Source organism: Carica papaya, chromosome 8 (assembly GCF_054855325.1).
Source record: "Carica papaya isolate Zhongbai chromosome 8, ASM5485532v1, whole genome shotgun sequence".
Classification (NCBI taxonomy): domain Eukaryota; kingdom Viridiplantae; phylum Streptophyta; class Magnoliopsida; order Brassicales; family Caricaceae; genus Carica; species Carica papaya.
The window spans coordinates 3,069,097-3,075,375 of NC_142316.1; the positions used below are offsets into that span (position 1 = coordinate 3,069,097).

Below are 6,279 nucleotides of genomic sequence, written 5' to 3' on the forward strand. Positions count from 1 at the left end.
TCAAAAAATTTATGAAAAACCTTTTGCCTGTTTATATATTTTTTTTTTCTACCAGAATCGGATGTCACGAATTACTTATACCGCATTCCTAATCATAGTATGTATATTGTGAACAACTGACTTTACCCGCTCTTTTTTTAATCCAACTAAATTGGAAAGGGTGGGGGGTGACTATTGTTAGATTGAAATGTCATAGAATGTATTAAGAATCAGGAGTTTTGTTTTCTATTCTACTAGAATCAAATTCGACTAGATACTAAACATAAGATAAGTAAGCGGAGAAAATAAAGGAAGGATAAATGAGGGGAACAAATAATTATAGGGAGTATTATTCGTCTTCCTAGTCTTCGACGCAAGAAAGGGAATTTGACACATACCTTTCTTGTGTCGATCTTGTGCCCAATTCTTAGTTTATATTTTTTTTTCAGGTTTATGAGTTTATGAGAACTTTTTTTTAGATTTTTTTAGATTTACATATAATTAAGCAAAAGTAGTGGACAAACAAAAAAAAGAGAGGGAATTTTTTTGAGAAAATAGAACCTCTTCAATGAAATATAAAAAAATGGAAATGGAGTTTTTTTGAAACATCGAAAAAAGTGATTTCTTTTTTGTCATTTATATGAACAAACTCTTATAATTATTAGGAATTCAACGGGACCCTTCCCCTCGAATCAGACAAAGAAAGAAGAGTTGGGCCCCGTTGAGTTCTTATGCTTTCATGTCTACAACTCAGTTCATCCGATTACTACAAGGACGAACCCAATCCAGAATATGAACCATAAAAGAAAATACCTATTAAACCAATCACAGGAATACCAGTTACAGTACCTATTATCCAAAGAGGAATCCTTCCAGTAGTATCAGCCATCTATCCCGCTTCCCTCCACATTTCATCAAGTGGTCATGCTAGAAACATAAACAGTCATAGATAATTATGAGATGTGATCCTTCCGAATGGGATAAGAAAATTCCTACTATTAGTTATTTTATTATTCTACTACTCTCTTTTCTTCTCTTAATTGAAGAAATAATTGGAAAATAAAACAGCAAGTACAAAAATGAGTAATAACCCCCAGTATAGACTGGTACGATTCAATTCAACATTTTGTTCGTTCGGGTTTGATTGTGTCATAGCTCTCTATAATTCGAATTAGGTTTATCGTTGGATGAACTGCATTGCTGATATTGACCCCAAAAAAGAAACGGTAGGTACAGCTAATCCATGAACAGCCAACCATCGTACTGTAAAAATTGGATAGGTTCGATCTATGGTCATAGGGTCCTCCTAAAAAGATCTACTAAATTCGTCGAGTTGGTCCAAAGAATCAAAACGGCCAGTTATTAATGGAATTCCTTGTCGGCTCTCTGTAAAATACTCGTTTGGACGAGGGCTTCCAAACACATCGTAAGCTAAACCCGTGCTGACGAATAACCAACCCGCAATGAATAGGGAAGGTATAGTAATGCTATGAATGACCCAGTATCGAATACTGGTAATAATATCAGCAAAAGAACGTTCTCCTGTGCTTCCAGACATGCTGAGCTCCACATATTCTTTAGGGGATCGATTCTGTAAAAGATGAGATCAGTAAATGGAAATTCACTGAAATTGAATCTTTGTGAGATCGTCAATATTGTACCAAGGGTATTTTTAGAGTATACCGAATCAGTATAGCTATCCTTCTTCTGACACAGCAACGCAATTTCAATTAGTATCGAAATGAAGTGCTAGATAATTTCTTTCTTTTTTTTTTCTTGCTTGTCGACGTATAACCATTGTACCATTCAATAGAGAATTCCTCAAATTCCTGCGGATAGGGGTTCTTGCCATTATTGGTTTCGGACTACAAACTGAAAATTATATAAAATATGAATCCAAGAGTTCTAATAATTCATGAAGAAAATTAGAATATTTCCGCAATTCAATTGGATACAAAATCTAGAAATCTCAGTTTCTTTGTGTAATTGTAGAAGAGGTTTTTGGTTTCCGTTGTAATGCAATCCCCTCCCCCTTTTTTTCATTTTAAGGAATTAGTTAGTGGTCCAGTAACAAGTAAGAGTAGTGGATAGTACTCGATAAAAGGAAGAGAAGAACGAATCAAAAAATCCTATTAATCAATATTGTAATGCGTGCATTGTTTTGTTGTATTAGATCCAAAGGTCTTTTTTTTTACCTAACTACAAAGATGGGATTTTATACTTTATATAAAATCTGGATATATAATCTGGAAAGACAAAAAATCTAGAAAGGAAAAGATAATAGAAATTCCTAATTACTTTAATTTAAAATTTCAAAAATCTAGTTAAAATAAAGACTTGATTTTTTTGAGTGATCTCATCGTGCGATACCCTTTTTTCTTCTCATTCGAGATATTATGTGAATGAACCTACTCTACTATTGAATCTAATGAGTTAAAATTAAAGTAAATTCCATATTCAATTTTAATAAAGTAAAAAAGTAAATAAAAAAAGGTATTATAGGTTATAAGATAAGGTCACTTTTGATTCTAAAATCGAAAAGAGATTCGAAACAATTAAAAAAAAGAAGGAATCAAAGAAATGATTTTCCAATTTTTTACATATTCATTCAAAAAAAGTTACATGTTTTGAATGAAGTTACATGACATAGTTCTTATTATTTTTAGTATTAGTTTACTCAAGAGTTTCCCAATGAATCCATTGCGTTGATTCGGAATCATGCCCGGGATGGGCAGATGTCACAGATGCTGAATTGATTTCTTTTTCTACTTCTGTTACTCTATGTTTGTTAATACCGCCTATAATAATTAATAGCCTATAATAATTAATAATTGATCAGTGAAAAATTTTCAATTGAAAATTTGTATTCTTTCAAGTGGTATTTTTGCTTATCCCCGTTTCTTTCAAAAATGGAAACTTAGGAAAGTGCTTTAGAAACATATGGATAAAAAAAGAACATATTTCATTTAGCCCCTTCATGCCTACTATAACTAGTTATTTCGGTTTTCTACTAGCAGCTTTAACTATAACCTCAGCTCTATTTATTGGTCTAAGCAAGATACGGCTTATTTGAAATTAAGTGAATGAATAGTTTATTAAAAAAAAAAATCTTTCTGTGGTATTCCATATATTCGAATAGTTCCTTACTTTAACGTGGTAATTACCTTAATTACCAATTATTGGTCATTGAAATTCATGGGCAATACGGATTTCTATTTAGGGATAGATATTACCTCTCTTTTTCCCCTTTCAAAAAAAAAATTAGAAATGATTGAAGTTTTTCTATTTGGAATCGTCTTAGGTCTAATTCCTATTACTTTGGCTGGATTATTCGTAACTGCGTATTTACAATACAGACGTGGTGATCAGTTGGACCTTTGATTAATTAACATCTCTTTTTTTTTTGTTTTGACTGACCTCCTCCTTTCTTTAATTCGCGGGAGGTCAAATTCAGATTCAGATTGCTGTTCAATTATTTGAGTTCAACCTTCCTTTCGACCTAACAAATAAGAGCGGAATCACGCTCTGTAGGATTTGAACCTACGACATTGGGTTTTGGAGACCCACGTTCTACCGAACTGAACTAAGAGCGCCTTCTTATCACAATAGATAAGACTATAAATATAAAGACGAGTATTCTTTTATATAGAATATCATAAAATTCAAAAATAATGTATGTCCGATTTGAATTTTATTTAATCGATCTAAAATTGATCCCTCGTTACTGCTCAGAGGAGAAGTAATAGGTAGGGATGACAGGATTTGAACCCGTGACATTTTGTACCCAAAACAAACGCGCTACCAAGCTGCGCTACATCCCTTTCAATTGGTCTACAGTGTCATTGTAGAGAATCCCTGTCTTGTTTTCCACATCCTTATTTTCTCTATTGATATACAAAATCTCTTTGCTCATTTCTTATTTTTTTTGGTCTCATATTATATAACAAACATATAATAAATAAGAAATGAATATTTTTCGCGGGAATTCTCTCAATTCTATTTTCAGGTGGAAAGGGGCGTATTTTTCTGTTTTAAGAAAAGGAAAATCTTATCTATCGAATCGTTGTCCATTTCAATTTGAATTTTGAATTAGGGATTGGGGATTCCGCGTACAAATACAAGTATACAAGTAGTCCTTAACTACATATACATCTGATTATATATGTATTACCATAATGTAATACAATAAAGAAGAAAGAAGGAGGATTTTAAATGCGCGATCTAAAAACATATCTTTCCGTAGCACCGGTACTAAGTACTCTATGGTTCGGTTCTTTAGCAGGTTTATTGATCGAGATTAATCGTTTATTTCCAGATGCATTGACATTCCCCTTTTTTTCATTCTAGTTATTGACATGGTAAGGGGTTAAGAAATTTAGAGATACAATCAAATATCTGTAACCAATCCCCCCCTTTTTTTATTTTAGAATTAGGTAGAATAAGGAAGGGGGGGGGAAGAGAAAGAAAAAAAGGATTCAACCTGAGCAAAACTAGGGTTCAGGATCCAATTAAATTACTAATAGAGCTAAATTTCTAATAAAGCGAAAACAGAAATGTGGCTAGGACAACAGTAGCGTATTCTACAAGATACTAAAATACTGTACAGCAATTCTAAAAATAGTTAGAAAAAATAAAAATTATTGTATTACTTATTATTATTTTTTTTATTTTTTATTTAATTTCTATATTCTATATTAATATTGATTCCAACGAAATATTTCATAATTTGATTTTGAGTTAGCAACTTCTACTTTTTTCGTTCCTTTATTCTTCGCTTTGGATCGGAAAATAGAAGATTGAGGTGAATCAAAAATCCAAAGGAGGTTTATGGCCAAGGGTAAAGATGCCCGAGTAACGATTATTTTGGAATGTACCAGTTGTGTTCGAAACGGTGTTAATAAGGAATCAACGGGCATTTCCAGATATATTACTCAAAAAAATCGACACAATACGCCCAGTCGATTGGAATTGAGGAAATTCTGTCCCTATTGTTACAAACATACAATTCACGGGGAGATAAAGAAATAGATCGAATCAAGTGCTTGTATGTCAATTTTCCAAGGAACATGAAAAAAATAACATTAGGTATATATTATTACATATATTTAAATAGAAACAAATCAAATAAATAAATAGAAACAAACAAAATCCTATTTATATTTATTAATTATATAGATAAATTTAGAATTATATATATAAATTATATAAATATATAAATAATTCTAAATTATATAAATATATAAATAATTTTTTTTTTAATCCGATCGAAATCGAAATAGGATTTTCGAAATAAGGAATAAACAAATCATGGATAAATCCAAGCGACTCTTTACTAAATCCAAGCGATCTTTTCGTAGGCGTTTGCCCCCGATTCAATCGGGGGATCGAATTGATTATAGAAACATGAGTTTAATTAGTCGATTTATTAGTGAACAAGGAAAAATATTATCTAGGCGGGTGAATAGATTGACCTTAAAACAACAACGATTAATTACTATTGCTATAAAACAAGCTCGTATTTTATCTTCGTTACCTTTTCTTAATAATGAGAAACAATTTGAAAGAAGTGAGTCGACCACTAAAACTACTGGTCTTAGAACCAGAAATAAATAGGCTTATTCTTGAATTGAATCAAAATTCCAATCCGAACTCAGGGGCGGATTAATATTAATGTTTTGTTCGAAAAATCCGAGAATCAAAATTTGATTGTCGTGTCTGTCGTAAGAAAAAAAGAAAATAAAAGAATCGTCGAAGAAGAATCATTTATTTTTTATTGAGCATATTCGCTCATTTTGCTTTGACGACTTTCTATTTTATCATACTAATTTCTACTCTACCTTCCCCAAGCTCATTCTCCCCGGAACTCCATTTAAAACATTCCATGGATTCCTTCCAATCTCCTTATTTTCGAATTTCATTAGAAATGGTATAAAGACAACTCCTATTTGATATAGCTATTTGTGCAAGTATTTTACGATTAAGAAGCAACTGCTTCTTGTACAGATTGTGTATGAATCTATTATAACTATAGGATACCCCATCACCGCGAATTACTGCATTTATTCGAGTGATCCACAAACGACGAAAATCTCTTTTTTTCCTACCTCTATCCCGATGAGCCGAAACCAAAGCTCTTATTCTCTGTTGAGTAATAGTTCGAGTAAGTCGTGAATGAGCCCCTCGAAAGCTTGATGCAAATAAACGAATTTTTGTTCTACGTCTCCGAGCTATATATCCGCGTTTAATTCTGGTCATTGAATAAATGAAACTTTGATGAATAACTAATTCTTTCTTTCAGTT

General features: G+C 31.9%; 2 non-coding genes across 2 annotated transcripts; both read right to left on the reverse strand.

The window, feature by feature from the left end:
- Positions 1-3,498: 3,498 nt before the first annotated feature.
- TRNAW-CCA (transfer RNA tryptophan (anticodon CCA)) lies at positions 3,499-3,572 on the reverse strand. The gene has a single exon. It is a non-coding gene; the product is annotated as a tRNA-Trp (tRNA).
- A 154-nt stretch (positions 3,573-3,726) lies between these two features.
- Positions 3,727-3,800, reverse strand: TRNAP-UGG (transfer RNA proline (anticodon UGG)). Its single transcript has one exon. It is a non-coding gene; the product is annotated as a tRNA-Pro (tRNA).
- Between the last annotated feature and the right edge of the window lie 2,479 nt (positions 3,801-6,279).